This window comes from Alligator sinensis, unplaced genomic scaffold (assembly GCF_000455745.1).
Source record: "Alligator sinensis unplaced genomic scaffold, ASM45574v1 scaffold485_2, whole genome shotgun sequence".
In the NCBI taxonomy this organism is placed as follows: Eukaryota; Metazoa; Chordata; order Crocodylia; family Alligatoridae; genus Alligator; species Alligator sinensis.
Window position 1 is genome coordinate 1195027 of NW_005842069.1, and position 17192 is coordinate 1212218.

A 17192-nucleotide genomic window follows, 5' to 3' on the forward strand; every position below is an offset into this window, starting at 1 on the left:
CCCCCCCCCGCGGGGGCGCACCCACAGAGGGGGGGGGGGGGGGGGGGCTGAGGCTTAAAGCACCCCATAATCACCTTTCCTTGAGGTGTCCCATGTGTGGCATTTAATGGGGGCTACCCCAGCCCACTAACCAGCCTCACTAGGGTGCAGTTTCAGATCTTTCCCTGATCCAACTATCCTGGCCCCTCCTGGATTGCAGGCTTCCAGGCCTAGTCCTTGCCCCTCTTAGGCTACAGACCTCTGGGCCTCCTGACCCTGGGTCTCTCAGACCCCTTTTCTCAAACCCTCTTCCTCAGATGGCCCTACATCAGCTGTCTTCTTCCTAGGTCATATGCTCCTTGACCCCTTCCTGTCTGCTGTGGCCACACACGGACCTTCATCCTATCATAGGTCCTTACCCTGCCTCAGGCTAGTAGAGATCTCAGTAGAGTATGCTTCTCTTACTGACTTCTGTAGTCACTGCCAAATGCTACCCAGTGTGGGGAAAAGAAAAATCATCAGTATTCTACTCCAATTTTTCTTGAACTTAACATGGATGTAAACTACAACAGAAAATGATACCTTTGCACTTCTTTAAGATGGCTCCTAACAAATTTGTCTTCAGTGTTATAGAGTTAACTGTTTATGAACTAAAATTACACTTGGAGTATATAAGATACACAAGTAGGAGAACTAAGGGCTTGCTGGATACCTGGCAGCTCTTATTACATTTTTTTTTAAGGGGGGAAAAAGTGCAGTTAAAAGGGCTTATTTTTGACCTTGGAGAAGTCTGATATATTTACTGCAGTGAGCACCTCTCTCCATCATTCTGTGCCACCCTGCGATGTGTCCAGATGAGCACGGACATTTGGCTCCCCGGGGACAAGTAGCAGCAGTGCACCTTGCACCATAGCTACCCTTGGCAAAGTACTTGGGGCACTTCCACACTCAAGCTCAGTCTCTCTGGCTCAGGACTTTTTGGCATGGTCTCTCACATGCAGAACTCTGGCTCTATTTGCCATAGGCCTGACTCCCTGCCGGAGCAGATCTCAGTACAACTGAGCATCCCATGACACCCTGCTGCCTGGCCTCCAAACTGCCACTATAGCCACAACCTGATCCTCTGGTTAAACACAAACACAAGCAAACTGCTGCAAACTAAAATGGTTCAAACCCCACTTCTGTCAGGGTCCTTCAGCTGCTGGATGGCTTTGTTCCAAACTGCTGGCTCCCTCCTGCCTTTAGGATATCTGTTTCCACTTGCAGCCTCTCCCCATTGTGTGCAGGCAGCAGCTCCTCTGCAGCCTGGGTCCCATTACTCAATCAGACTGCCCTGCTGATGCAGCCAACCTAGCGGCAGTCTTCATTCCCCCAGGTACATACTGCAGTGAAGCTAGCTCCAGAATAATCACCATCAGTCTGGTCACTCTAATCCCTTTGGCCTTTTGTCTGCTAGCAGCTGTCCTTTGCTCAGATGCCTGTCACAGACAACAGGCTTCACCTGTTGCATTTCCCTCTTAAAATTAACAGGAGCCCCAGGCTCCTAGTTACACATGAACATTACTATAGGCACAATGTTACTTAATGGAACTCAAAACAACTGCATCTTTGCCTTATAACCATATCCAATATATAACCGTAAACTAGAAATATAGAGAAGAAAACATTTCAAATAATTCTTTTACTCCCTACTGTTGAAGGAGACAGGATATCATCAAGTTTGGAAACAAAAAGGATAGACAAAAGGTATTGAAATCTTAGGAGATTTTTATTCTTTTACTACTTCTGATTATTCTATTCTCTAGGGTAATTCTGCCTTCCAGAGCAACTTGGTGGCTTGCAGGTTAATTAGAAAACCATTCTCTCACATAAGCACAGTTCACTTAAACTGTGTCCATTTGTACTTTAAATCTGTGCATTGATGGTATAAATTTTCTGACCACAGCATCCTCAACAACCTTGAAATAGCCTTGTTTGAAGGAGCAAGGCTGTTTGATATTTCCTCAGAAAAGCTGGTTCACTAGTCCTCAAATGGCTACACAAACCATATTTTAAAGTATATATTAAAAGGTCAATGCATGGATAGGACAGAAAAGAGCTAAACTCTGGAATTCTTGTTGGAAGAGATTTAAAGACAAACTGTCAAGAGGGGATGGAAATAGATACACATGATCCTCTACATCAGTGGTTCTTACAATTTTTGTACTAGGACCCATTTGTAAACATCGAGGGCCAGTCCCAACCCATTGCCCCACACTCCCAACCTGCTGCCCCCCCCTCCCCTCCGTCTGCAGACCCCACAGACCCCAGTGTGTGGGGCAGAGAGGCCCCAAGCAGCCCCTTGCAGGCTAGAACTCAAACAGCCTGCAAGAGAAAAGCCACAGTTTCCCATATTTTTCTCCTTTAAAAGGAGAATCCATTTTTAAAACTGGTTTGTGACCCTTTCATATATTCTTGCAACCCACTTTCAAGTCATGACCCATGGGTTGAGAAATGCTTCCCTATATGATGACCTCTCCAAAATATCCTGAGTTTGGAGAACTTCCAAGAGGTTCCTAGAAGTTTGGGGCAGAGCCCCCACCAGCAGTCAGAGCCCTTACATTCACAGATGCAAAGCAGAACCTAGAAGACATGCGGTCTTCAGTCCCACACAGTCTACCTGAGGGGAGGAATATGTTGAAGCCACGGATGCTGGAAGTCCAATTTAACCCCACAGATTTTGTACCTTTTACAAGTGATATGCCTTTTATTTGTCATCACATAGTTTGAAAGTATGCTGCACGTCTTAAGATCACTGAAAGAAAAAAATCTATAGTAGCAAATTTTAGAACCAAAATGGAATATATAAAAAGGTAAATGGCTATACTAAATGTGAACCAAGTTGCCTAAGAAGGTTATCTTGTATTGCTTTAAAAACTTAGTTAAAAAACACTAAGATAATGAATTCATGCATGGTCTTCAATCTCAATCCTATAAAGATGTTTAAGTAGCTGTAACTCGTATGAACATACAGAGTCCCATCTGAACCAAGAGGACTACTCATGTGAATAGCTATTCATTTGATTAAGTCATTGTATTTGGATTTGTGTTTAAAAGCTTTCTTGGACTGACCAACCATGACAACAAATGACAGTCAAGAAATAAGAGTATAGTTTATGCCTATGACAGCAGTTTACAGGACTAAGCATTTTTTTCTTTACCCACTGTGAAGCTATCACTGACATGATACACCAAAGACAACATGCCAGAGGGCAACAAAAATCACTAGAGTCTGTTTAAAAACAGCATTCAACTGTTCAAAATAATTCAAAGCACAAGAAGGGCTATATTTGGGACAAAAAAAAAATCTTTATCAAAATATTATTTTATGTAGCATACAAGTGCTTTTTCTTCACTGGAGCTTCACTTCCACTCCACGTACAAACGTCCATTGATGAAGTAAAATGAAAGCACCAGTTTCTGCACTTCAATGCTTATTAAAAATAAATAAATAATAAATAATATAATAGTATTCTAATTATATAAAAATGCATAGTGAAAAAGGAGGCCTACACATGGTGAGAGTCCAGATAAATATCCAAGATTAAATTATTTTGTAAAATCACTGATAAACTAACTGGCTGGAGGGCCATACCCAGAGAGTGGTGGTGAATGGGTTGTTTTCGACCTGGAGGGATGTGGACAGTGGGGTCCTCCAGGGCTTGGTCCTCGGACCCACACTGTTCAACATATTCATCAGTGACTTGGACAAGGGGGTAAAAAGCATCCTGTTCAAATTTGCTGACAACACTAAGATGTGGGGGGATGTGGGCATGCTAGAAGGGAGGAATAGGCTGCAATTGGACCTAGACAGGTTACAGGGGTGGGCAGATGAGAACAGAATGGGTTTCAACACTGACAAGTGCAAGGTACTGCACCTGGGGAGGAAGAACCAGCAGCATACCTACAGGCTGGGGAACTCCCTTCTTGTCAGTACAGAGGCAGAAAAGGATCTTGGAGTCATTATTGATGCCAAAATGAACATGGGCCAACAGTCTGGGGACGCGGTCAGGAAGGCCAACCACACCTTGTTGTGCATTCACAGATGCATCACAAGCAGGTCCAAGGAGGTGATCCTCCCCCTCTATGCAGCACTGGTCAGGCCGCAGTTGGAGTACTGCCTCCAGTTCTGGGCGCTGCACTTCAGGTGGGATGTGGACAGCATCGAGAGGGTCCAGAGGAGGGCCACCCGCATGATCAAGGGGCAGCAGGGCAGGCCCTACGAGGAGAGGCTGAGGGACCTGAACCTGTTCAGCCTCCACAAGAGAAGGCTGAGGGGGGAAATCTAGTGGCCTGTTACAAACTAATCAGAGGGGACCATTAGGCTTTGGGGGAGTCCCTGTTCCCCCGAGCACTACCAGGAGTGACTAGAAATCAGTCACAAGTTGGCAGAGGGTAGATTCAGACTAGATATCAGGAGGCACTACTTCACAGTCAGGGCAGCTAGGATCTGTAACCAACTTCCAAGTGAAGTGGTGCTGGCTCCTACCCTGGGGGTCTTCAAAAGGAGGCTAGATAGACACCTTGCTGGGGTCATTTGACCCCAGTACTTTTTTCTGCCATGGCAGGGGGTCGGGCTTGATGATCTGCTCAGGTCCCTTTCAACCCTACCAACTATGAAACTAAGATTACACAGAAGAGATAAGGTAGCCAACATTCAGTGGGCCAGTTGAGTTTATCAGTGCTCTGGAGAAGGCGTCTGACCAGGACACTTGCTACATGTACAAACACAAACACTTCCTGCTTTGCCATAGCATTGTATCAAATCTTCTCTACTGGACCTATTGGCACAGGCCAGAAAAATATTTTCTCCTGCTCATCTTTCTCCAGTTAAAAAGGAACAAAATATGACAGGGCTTTCCCTTTTACTTATCTCCAAGTTTGTCTCTGGACTGAGGTTCAAATAAGAGAGAAGGGGTTGGGAGAAAGAAGGACAGTCTGACAGACTACAGTTTGGCATCGTCTTTAAAACCTTCTGCTAGGAATCACAGGAATCCAAATTCTTAAAAAAAGACTGCTTCTGTCCAAAAAAAAAAAAAAAAAAAAAAAAAAAGCCTCTCAAGCCCCCCTCCCTACCACTAATTCAAGCCTCTAACTTTCCCGAGACCCACTTCCTACCACTAATTCAAGCCTCTAACTTTCCCGCTCAGGGCCAAACTTTAAGCTATTAAATAATGAAAAATAAGTAATAGCAACAAACATGGCATCATATATCCAGAGATCACAGTGATGGATGGCCTTATGGAAAAGCTTAGATATCAGTTTAAAACATTTCCTGGGTATCCTCTGGAACTATTTTTTCTTCTTCATTAGGCAGCATTTATTATTGTTGTTACCCTCAGAGCCAGTCAATAGTTATAAAAGATTATTTGCATATACACACACACTGCAGTTGAATTCGCAATGGATGGAGCCCTGCTTCAATGCCCTTCTAGGTTAAAGAAGACATTCTTATTGCCTGAACAGATATTGGATGAGACTCATTGTCAGACATTCTATTCTGACCTTGCTATTCTTCTAGTATTCTTTAAAGGGGGGTTTTTTTGGCTACTTAATTTTTGAGTAAAAAGAGCATCTTTCAACATTACTAAGTGTGGAATTAATCTTCATACTTAAAATCACTGTGAAACACATACTGTTACAGAGCAGTAAGTTTTAGAAGAATTGTCATCTAAAGATCTATAATCCTGTAAAGCATGAATTCAAAGTCAGAGGAAGTTCTTAATTTTTGCTTCATAATGCAGCAGAAGATTACACACTTCTCCCAATATGATCACTGGTGCATTTGTTTTGTCAGAATAATCAAGAGAAATCTACTTAAAATAGAGAATGTTCCATTTAAATTTCAAGCTCTATAGGTCAGGTTAAAACTGTCCCAGTAGATTGTATAGATTGATTAAAAGTGGAATCCTAAAACCATTTTAGACATCTTCTAATTAAAGCTGCTGGCTACTGCAAGAGTATTAGTGTCATACAGTCATTATCTACTGTCCACTGAGAATTTCTATTTCTGGTTGTGAAAGAAAATATTTCCCTATACTCCTATATGCCCATATAGGATATCAGTTTTACAAGCTTCAGTAGCAATTTTTGTATTATTTACATTACATTTCTTCATGGACAAGCATGCAGAAAAGATAAATAGAAGACGATTTACAGAAAAAATTACAAACCAAGTTAGGTAAGTTACTCTTGCCAAAGATTTCAGAATTTAATAACTAAATGTTGGGAAGGAGTTTACCTCTTGTTGTATTATTGTTTTAAATGTTTACTCTTCTGACCTTAATAAATTCCTTACTTCTGCACATGCACACATACACTTAGGTATTTCCTTGCAAAAGTCTGTCCCAAATTCCACGTTAGAAGAATGTAGAAAAATCATTACTAGTCTGAAAATACCACATCCCAGAAACTGAGAAAAAACCGTCAGAAAAATATTCTCATTACAGAACTTTATCAAACCTTCATATGTTAAACTTTTTACAAATGCACAGATCTGGGGATGTCACAGCTCCTTTGCATAATAATACTTCTTGTCGTGATACTGATCAAAGTAACATGAATACCACTGTAACTATGATGAAAACTACATCTCAAGTTTAGGTGGATTGTTTATGTACCTTGGTGGGTTGGTTATGCAATACAGAACCTGATTATCCTGTCAATTACACAGGAAGAGCAAGAGAATAAATCCGATCAAGTCAATTGACTTTTACTACTGTGAGTGTGAAGCGAGGTACTCTTACAATGATCACTATATACTATCCCCCCAACATCCCCCTCTCCAGCAATTATAGAAGTTCTTCCACAGCCCTAACAGAATACTACAGTCAGAACTGAAGGGAATGGGGAAACCCTTTTGACTAAGTTCTCAAATAAATGTGGCATAGTAAGTTTTTTCATAATTTCATATTTCTAAATAAGCCTGTTCTACTAAAATTAGGTCCTGAACAAGGCATAAAAGGACACTTCCTGAGTGAGCAGAGAACGAGTGAATCGAGACAGCAAACAGGGCAGTTTCCTGGGAGCAAGAGAAGGAAGAGGAGTCAGGCACCAGACACCAGATCATGCTGCAGGATGGTAAGTGAGCCAGGACTGCCTGTATTAGGCTTGCTGAGCATTTGTTTGGTGGCCTGTGTGTTCAGCTGTGTGCTCCGAGCACCTGGGCGTGCTACTAGCAGAGTGATTTCTGGGCGATTGCTGCCTGTGCCTGACAAAAGCCCTAATGGGGTATAAAAGGAGCCAGGCCCAGCAGGGTATAAAAAGGAGACTCCCTGAGCGACAAGGGATAGTAGACAGGACAATTTGCCACCTCCCCCTTTCTGTAGGGGAGCCTTTAAGATTAACTCTTTAATTAAGAGTAGCTAAAAGACTCGTGAGTTAGACCAATATTTAAGTCCCTTGTTTAGGAAACTCCCCAGTGAGGGGGTATGTTCACTAAGGAGTTTGCCTGGAAACTCTCTCTCACCTTACAGGCCAGATTACAGGGAAGCTCTGCTTGGAAAAAAGAGCAGAAAGAGAAGCGGTAGATTAAGAGACCCAGAGAAATGGTTGGGGTACATTGCAATGCCAGAGCCACTGCTGCTGCCAGCTCTACCTCTGCTTTCACCTGTGAGGTGTCCGTCCAGGCAGGACTGCTTACAGTCAAGTCTTCCACCCAATTCCTGGCTTGGTGCTGTAGACTGCAGCTTGTAGGTTCTTTCCAGTGACAGCCAGGTAAAAGGAGTGCCTGTGATGCAAGTGGTGCCTCCTGATTATTGTCCTTCAGGGAGCAAGCAAGGAGGAGGTGGCAAGGCTCTGAAGCAACCTCCATCATGAGGACTTCATTGATCCAATGCTGGATGAGACCTCTAAGCCTGCAGAGGAAGTACTGCCAGAGGCAGCACTAGATAAATAAGATGACGTGGACACCCAGGATGGTGTAAGTTGGAAGCTTGTGACCTCTGGCAGTAAGCAAAAGTCTTCATCTCCATCAAGATCACTGCCCCCAAGAGGAAGGGATGATTGGACATTCCCTTCTTTAGGCAACAGAGAGATTCATCTACCAGCCTGACCAGCTATCTCAGGAGATCTGCTGCTTGCTGGGAGCCTGGATCTAAAACATCATGGATGGATTACCAAGACTCATCTGGCTGCTTATCCATGCAGGCACCAATGATACTGTCAAGTACAACCCTGAGCAGATCAAGAGCAACTAGAGGAATCTGAGTGCAAGGGTGAAAGGGTCAGGGCTCAGGTGGTGTTCCCCTCAATCCTTCAGGTCAAGGAGAACAGCCTGGGCAAAAGCAGGTGCATTCTGCAGATCAATGATCGGCTGTACAGATGGTGGTACCAGCAGGGCTTTAGCTTCTTTCATCACAGGATGTTGTTCCAAGAAGGACTACAAGAAAGAGATGGGACCCACCTGACAAAGAGAGGGAAGAGCATTTTCACAGACAAGGTCACTACCTTAAGGAGGGTGGCTGTAAGCTAGGTTTACCAGGGGAAGGAATCCAAAGTCCTAAGGTAAGTGGGGAAGTGGATTAGTGTGCCCCAGTTTGGGGCAGGAGTGGCCATACCAGCCTGACTGACTTTCAACTGGATGAAACAGTGAGACTCATAAACAGGCATTTGCAGATCTACTGTCTGTTCTATCTTATATCCCTCCTCCTTATCTTCAACATAAACAGGCTACTTAGAGTCTACAAAAAAATACCAATTTCCAAGAGACCTAATGGTGCACCTAGGCCAAGGTTTAAGTTGAGAAGGCAAGTTTGGAGTGTGGGGAAAGAGCTGAATAATGAAAGCTTTGACATGGAGGAAAATGGATCCAGCAATGGAACACCATTGACATCATTAATAAGTTTGTTATCCAGGAGCCCACATTTAAACCGCCTGGCTTGGCTTTACTAAGGTGGACCTGGACAACGTTGAACCAGGATCATACTTGACAAGGTAGATGTAACTACTTACTGTGTAAAATGGAATTTCATTAAAGACCCCATGTGCTAGTGTGGAGAAATACCAACTATAGCACACATTGTGGAGGAATGTCCTATTTATCATTTTAATGCTTGCGCTGAAGGCCTGCACTGGGCTACTGACAATACCTTCTGATGGATTTCAAAATTATGAGCTAAAGCACAAACAAGGAAACTTTCAAAACTGGAAAACTTGGACAAACAGTTAGGAAGAAATAGAAAAGCCTTGCTCAGGCACGCAGGAGTGAAATCACGAAGGCCAACCAGAGTTGCAGCTAGAAAGGGACATGAAGGGTAATAAGAAAGGTTTCTATAAGCATGTGAACAACAAAAGGATGATTAAGGGAAGTGTGGACCCTTTACTAAGTGGGGGAGGCAACCACTTAGTCTCCTACAACATGCTTTCAAGGAAGCTAAAGAAATACAGGTTTGGATTAATGGGCTGTAAGGTGGATAGAAAACTGACTGGATTGTCAGGCTTAAATGTATCATGTATACACCAGGCTTAAAGTGTAGTAAACAATGGTCTGATGTCTAGTTGGCAGCCAGCATCAAGTGAAGTCCCCCAGGGGTTTGCCCAGTATCTTCACCAGTGACCTGACATACGGGATGGAGTGCCCCTCAGCAAGTATGTAGATGACATCAAGCTGAGAGACTTTGACAAAAATCAGAAGATTGGACCAAAATAAATCTCATGAGGTTCAATAAGGACAAATGCAAAATCTTGCACTTAGGACAGAAGAATCCCATTCACCAGTACAGGCTGGGGACTGATTGGCTAAGCAGCAGCTCTGCAGAAAAAGGACCTGGAGGTTACAGTGGACAATAAAGAAGATGAACATGAGCCAACAGTGGGTCCATGTTGTCAAGAAGGCTAATGCCATGCTGGGCTGCTTTAGCAGGAGTGCAACCAGAAGATCAAGGGAAGTGGTTCTTCCCCTCTATTCTTCACTGGTGAGGCCACTTCTGGAGATTTGAGCCTCTCACTACAGAAAAAGCTATGGATAAAATTGGAGAGAGTCCAATGGAAGACAACAGAAATGTTTAGGGGGTTGGGGCATATGACCTCTGAGAAGAGGCTAAGGGAGACCAGGCTCATCTGGTCTGCAGAAGAAGATACTGAGGGGGGATTTAATAGCAGCCTTCAACTACCGGAAGGGTGGTTCCAAAGAAAATGGAGTTGGCTGCTCCTTGTTCTGTCAACTGCCACCACTGAGAACAACCATCTCAAGTTGCATCAAGGGAAACTTAGGATAGATATGAGGAATTTCTTACTAGGATGGTAGTAAAGCACTGGAACAGGTTACCCAGGGAGGCTGTGGAATCTCCATCCGTGGAGGTGTCTAAGACCTAGCTAGACAGAGCCTTGGCTGGGATGATCTAGTTGGGGATGGTCCTGCTTTGAGCAGGGGGTTGGACTAGATAACCTCCTGTGGTACTTTCCAACCCTCATTTTCTGTGATTCTATTATTGCCTACGTCCACACTGTGAAGGGGGATTAGGAAGTCAGTTGATAAAGCAGAGCAACTAGTTTCCAACAGTCATTAACCACAGTCCTAGTACCTGATCACTCATAAGTGCAAACTGCAGGCATAGCTCCTGCTACACACTTCATCATGTTCTCATATCACAGACGAAGCAACAGAAGAAATATTTAAAATATAAATTCGATACTTCTTCAAAGTTTATAAAAACAAAGATTGAGTGCATGCAATTATGACTCCCTCTAGTGGCTGGTTTAAGTAGGTATTGAAGTCTGTTACTGAACTGCAAAGCAAAGAGACACTTCATTAGATCATTAGTGCTTTTAGCTTTGAATGTGTCCGGTATATTCCCTTCCATAAGGAGGTGAGCCCTACACTAATGTTTTCTAGGAATAATGCATTAAGTAGTGATTATTGGCTCATGAAAACAAAAAAGGTTTTAAAATCTCCTAAAATTTCTTGATCCTGGTTTCTCTATTTTCCTGAAAGTCACAGGGTTTCTGCAACTGTCTTTAAGCTCCCCTCCCAATGCAAAAATAGCATTAATCCAGTCAAGGAACAGAAATAACAGGCTCCAATTCTTATGAGTAATCACAACTAAGAGGGCTGAAACTTGGAACCAAGTTGAACATTTACAAGAAGATCATGTTAAAGACCAAATTAAATGAACATCATTAAACAATAGAGGAGGATCTTAGAAAGCTGAGGCTAGAGCCAGTGACATAGTTCCTGTTCGTTCACAAATAAACCCAGTTGTTTGGGAAAACTACAAATTTACATTGATTGTTATACAGTTCTCTGAAAGCTATAATTAATATGAAGGCCATGGAAGGTACGAGTAGGTTTGGGTACACATCATACACTGATCCTACATGAGCACTCTGGGTTTTATGTTAATAAAAAATGCAACCATCTGATTCTCCATATATGTTTACTGTTTGTCTCACGATTAAGAAACAAATATGTATTACAGTGTAGCTCTGCTTCATTAAGTGAAGGGGTTTGGGGTTTTAAGCCTCTTAGCAGAATCAAGCAGGGATAATGTCTACTAAAAATATGTTATTTTAACAGACTGTATAATAGCTAAAGACCTCCATACCTTTTTAGAAGCATTTCCTGTCTACAGTAGATTTTCAATATAAAATTGAATTTAGGACACTCAAAGAAACAGCAATGTTATATCTTAAGAATTAGCACTGAGCCAGGATCAAAGGAATTGGAGAACAACATCACAAAGATACTACTATATGCTGAAGACCTAGCTAGTAAGTTTACTTCAGTAAGAATGTAGGCAAGTAGTTCTTTATTTATCAAGATGTAAGAGGTTTCCTTCAGCTTTTTCAAATTGGTTAGTCCAGGGGGGGGAAAAAAAGTAAGCAAAGAATGCAAACACTTGGAAGTTAGCTCTTTGGATAAGCATAGAGGTATTCCCATAGGTTTACCTAAAGCCCTGGAGTGAGTAAAACTAAATCTCAGGTTTAGCAAACAGTTGAATTATAAATACACAGGGAATAGGCACATGAATTACAACATTAATTATTGTCTCATATATGATAATTCCCAAACAGAACACAATGCAGATCACTGACTACTTTGTATTGATAGGATAATTCAGCAGATGTCCATTCAGCAATGTCACAATTCATTCAGCCTTCAAGATCTAGATGCAGCACAAGTATGTAAAAGGCAGCATGGAAAATGTATAATACTATCTAAACTGCAAGAGGAGATCCTATTCTCTTTTCTTCATTCTAGGATATTTTTTTCCATTTGGTTGGTTTTTAATTTTTTTTTTTTTTTAATTTTTGTCTACTATTAAAGCTGAACCTTAAAAAATAAGTCTTTCCTAAATACTTACTGTTACACTTTTACAGCTATGCTTAGGTGCCTGAATTAAAATTCTCAAAACTGACCAGTCTGTGACCCACCAGACCCATCTTGAGGGCTTAGCTTTCCGAAAATATCCAATACTTAGCTCTTTTTTTTTTTTTTTTTTTTTTTTTTTTAAACGTTGTGGTTTGAATGACAATCACTGGGTTTGCTGCACTTTTGAAAGTTGGGATAGTGTTCAGAAACCCATTTTTAAAATTTCTCAGTAGCTAATACTCTAAGTAAATTATACTCTGCTTGCTCACTGGTAGATTATGTATTACATCAAAAAAACCTGGTTCTGGCTGAAGGAAAAATTGTCTGGCACAAGCCCTGAAGAATGCAGACACAGGCTGTTTCTCAAGAACTCCTGTGATAAGGCTGAGATCAGTGTTGATGCATTAAGCCCAGGTCAATAGTCTCTCATGTATAGGAGATCCTAGGCACCGCGGCTGCCCATACGGCAAACCAGGAAGTGTTCCACAGCTGAGACTATCTAGAGTATGCTGAGGCCAATGGAATAGCAAGTACAAGCAGTTTACTTCGTCAAAAGCTGGGGGGGGTTGTTTTGTTTTAGTTTGGATGGTCGTGCAGAAGAACACAGGTATGAATAATCTTCCTGCCATGTGCCAATAACAGCAACAAGGGCTATGTTGATGTGAAAAACAATGGCTTTAGTGTTCATCCTTTCATACTCACACTCTTATTTCTAGGTTTGGAAAATAACTGGTAACTTTTATAACAGGTTCTACCCCCATGCTTAAGACTTACAGTAGTATTTTGATATTGGTATTTAGATGGAGAGAAAGAAAAACCATCAAAACATGACAGTCTATATAGTCACATAGTAAACCGAGTACAAAAAGCAAGTCATAGTTAAACCCTCCCCACCCCACCCCCCCACTCTGCTCCCCAACCAGCCCATCTCAAATAGCTTACAGGGCGAGAATCTTGCCTTACCACAAATACCTCCCACAAGTCAAGTAAGCCTCAACAATAGGGTTACCAACTGACTGAAGCTATTCCGGGAGATTTACGCCCCTCCCCCCCCCCCCCCCTACAACAGTGTGCTGATCCCATTAAGTAGTGTCATTGATATTGTGAACAGGTTGAACAGCACAATTAATCTCCTGGATTGCTTTCTATAATCACTGGGAGATCAATGCCAATTCCAATAGACTCACAGCCAACCAAGGAGGGCTGGCAAGCCTACTGAACAATAGATGAGTGTAACAGTGTAATAGGGGAAAATCATACTAGATAAAGTTCAGAATGGGCATGGTGGGAATGACCACCTTCCTACTGTTGACGTTGAGCTGGTGTGTGTTCAGTTTCATAGACATCAGGGCTGGAAGGGACCTCAGAAGATCATCGAGTCCAGCCCCCCGCCCAAAGGGCAGGAAGTCCGCTGGGGTCATAGGATCCCAGCAAGATAAGCATCCAGTTTCATCTTGAAGGTGTTCAATGAAGGCGCTTGAACCACCTCCAGTGGCAGGCTGTTCCAGACCTTGGGGGCTCGGACAGTAAAGAAGTTCTTCCTTATGTCCAGCCTGAAACGATCTTGAAGTAGTTTGTGACCATTCGACCTCGTCATCCCTTGGGGCGCTCTGGTGAACAAATGTTCCCCCAGATGCTGGTGGTCACCCCTGATAAACTTGTAGGTGGACAAGTTAGAAGAGTTAGACATTTATAAGTTATTAGGGCTGGATGAACTTCATCCGAGAGTGCTGAAGGCGCTGAAGGAGATGGCTGAAGTCATTGCAGGATCTCTGGAAAAACTCTTCCAAAACTCATGGCACTTGGAGGAGGTCCCTGAAGACTGGAAGAGAGACAGTGCTCTGCCCATCTTCAAGAAGGGAAGGGGAGAGGTCCCAGACAACTATAGGCCAGTTAGCCTGACTTCAATCCCAGAGAAAATCCATCAAGGAGTGTACGTGCAGTAGGCTTGCAGAAGGCAGGATTATGAATGACAACCAGCATGGCTTCATTGTAGGTAGGTCTTGGCTTACCAATCTCATCTCCTTCTATGACCAGCTAACTCACCACCTGGATAAGAGAGAGGAGGTCGACATTGTATACCTGGTCTTCCAAAAGGCCTTTGATCTGGCATCCCATGATGTTCTCAAAGGAAAATTGGAAGATTTCAGGCTTAACTGCTTGACAGTTAGGTGGGTTAAAAGCTGGCTGTGGGGTAGGACCCAGAGAGTTCTAATGAATGGATCTGTGTCTTTCTGGCAAGAAGTGATCATTGATGTCCCTCAGGGGTCCATGCTTGGTCCAGTGCTTTTCAATGTCTTAAATCAGGGATTTGGATGTGGGGGTGAAGAGCTCACTGGCCAAGTTCACAGACAACACCAAGTATGGGGGAGCATGGTCATGCTTGAAGATAGGCTGCAGATACAGGCAGACAGACAGGCTGGCAAGTCAGGCAGATCAGAACCAGATGAAGTTCAACATTGAGAAGTGTTAAGTGCTCCATCTGGGGATGAACAACTCCCTACATACTTACAGGATGGGTGGCGCCAAACTGACTAGCACCACAACTGAAAGGGACCTAGGGGTAATAATAGACCATAGTATGAATATGAGCCATCAGTGAGATGCTGTAGCCAGCAGGGCAAACAATACTCTGACATGCATCAACTGATGCATCTCAAGCATAACCAAGGAAGTGATTCTCCCACTTTACTCAGCATTGGTGGGACAGCAGCTGGAGTACTGCATCTAGTTCTGAGTGCCACACTTCAACAAGGACATGGGAAAGCTTGAGAGAGTCCAGAAAAGAGCCACCGGTATGATCATAGACTTGCAAGGCAAGCCATATGAGGAAAGGCTGAGAGACTTGGGCCTCTTCAGCCTAAAAAAGAGAAGGCTGAGGGGGGACTTGGTAGCAGCTTACTGCTACATCAGGGGAATACATCAAGGGCTCAGCAAACAACTGTTCACCAGGGCACCCGTGGGGAAAACCAGGAGTAATGGCTACAAACTCCTGGAAGACCATTTCAGGCTTAACACACAGAGAAACTTCTTCGCAATCAGGCTGTCAAGACTGTGAAAAACTCCCTCCAGAAGTGATGCAATCACCTACCCTGGAAATCTTCAAGAGGAGACTGGACAGTCACCTTGCTGGGGTCACCTGACCCCAGCTGCCTTTCCTGCTTAGTGCAGGGAGACTAGACCTGATGATCTTGCAAGGTCCCTTCCAGCCCCTTACAATCTATGAATCTGTGAACAGAGAACCCTGACCCTGTTACTGGAGACCAATGTGGCCCTCTTAAGGGCAGAGTCTTTATAAACATAGGCAGGCAACAGACCAAGGGCTAAAGGACAGCCCTATAGTCAGGTCAGCTGACTGGGGCCTCACATGACCAGAAGAGGGGTCAGGCCAGAGCTATAAGCTCTAGGATTGAGCCAGTCAAGGAGGCCAGCCGTGAGAGTCATGGAGTATAGAGCTCCTGACAGCAACATGGTGGGGTCCCTGAGTCTACAAGGAGGCTGGAAGGAAGTAGCTCTGCAGGCTAGGAACAAGAAGGAGCTACCTGTGAGGGGGGAGATGGAAAGGCTTGCTTAGCAGGCAAGTGGCCTTTATTTTATATTATATTAAGACCAGTGGCTTGGTTTTGGTACTAGACGGGTGGTTTGGACATCCCATAAGTGTCCTAGAGGCAGACAATTGTCCTAACCCTTTGGGGGCATATTCAAGGCAAAGCAGAAGCTGGGGCCCAGAAGCTAGGCTTAGAATAGTGGGCCAGCTGCAGGACCAGCCAAGTAGAGGGGTAGAAGCTGGGAAGTGTCAAACCCCAAAGGAAGGAAGGAAGGCCTAGAAACAAAGGGACAAGTGTTTCACCTAATTGGGCCCCAAAGTCTGCAAGGACTAGGGCATAATGTAGAGGAGGTATGGAGCCATGCAATTAGCTCATAAGGCAAAGGACCACAACCTACCTTGTGGTCCTTAGAAGAAGATCAGTTCTGGGAAGCCCTGGAGCAACCTCCCTTTCATAACCATGAAGGACATCAAGATGTGGCAGGACAGTGAATGGGAAACTGTTCTCAGAGTGAGCAGGGCAAAAAATAATAATAATATTTTTTTGGTGGGGCCTCCTGGGACTTATGGTCACCCCTGGGGATGAAGCCTTGCTAGAGTAAGTAACACCATGAAATGACTTTGTTATTCTTTATCTACTCCAGTTATGATAGAACCTTTCCACAAGGTGCCACCCTGACATACAGCTACCTGGCCCAGTTCAGTAATTTCAACTCTACTGCAACAGCTGGGGGGTTGGGTTGGGTGGGAGTTGTTCTAAATAAATAAATAAGATGAAGGTGGATACTGCCACAATTACCATTTCTTATTTGCTCATGTAAGTTTTACCTCTCATCACCATGATGCAGTGCAAAAGTCCATGCTAGAAAATAAAAAAAAAAATTGCTGGGGAAAGGGAGGGTAGGAGGGAAATAGGATATTCTACACCAGGTTTCAGTTAATCCCTCTGATACCACAATTAGCAAATCATGAGGGAAAATTGTTTAAAAGGGCTAGATGAAACTACTGTGAGCTTAACAAGCAGTTGCACCTTGAGACTCATTCTTCATAACCCAATTGGAGGCATTTCAGTATTCATTGGGTTTAGATGTTCTAAACCCAGCAACCCTTAAAGAAGAGATGCACAATCTGGTGGGGACAAGAGAGAAGGTGTAGGGCAGACTTGTTCAAGCTGATGATAAGTTACTAGAGATTCTGCTCCAAATATTCCCCTTGATCATTATACTTTGTATGTCTACCTGGCAACATGGTATAAAAACTGTATTGAAACCTGAGCTATAGAAACTTACATAGATTAACTGCTTAATGCTTTCCTGC

General features: G+C 43.4%; 2 long non-coding RNA genes across 2 annotated transcripts in view; one reads left to right on the top strand and one right to left on the bottom strand.

Moving 5' to 3' along the window:
• LOC102380407 overlaps positions 1–17192 on the bottom strand; it is a 120045-nt gene that overhangs the window by 86972 nt on the left and 15881 nt on the right. The gene's annotated exons all lie outside the window — the stretch shown is intronic.
• The window catches only part of LOC102380249, a 56543-nt gene that overhangs the window by 5127 nt on the left and 34224 nt on the right, over positions 1–17192 (top strand). Inside the window, exon 2 of the long non-coding RNA XR_323813.3 lies at positions 6962–7098. This is a non-coding gene — a long non-coding RNA (uncharacterized LOC102380249). The remainder of the gene's footprint in view (positions 1–6961; positions 7099–17192) is intronic.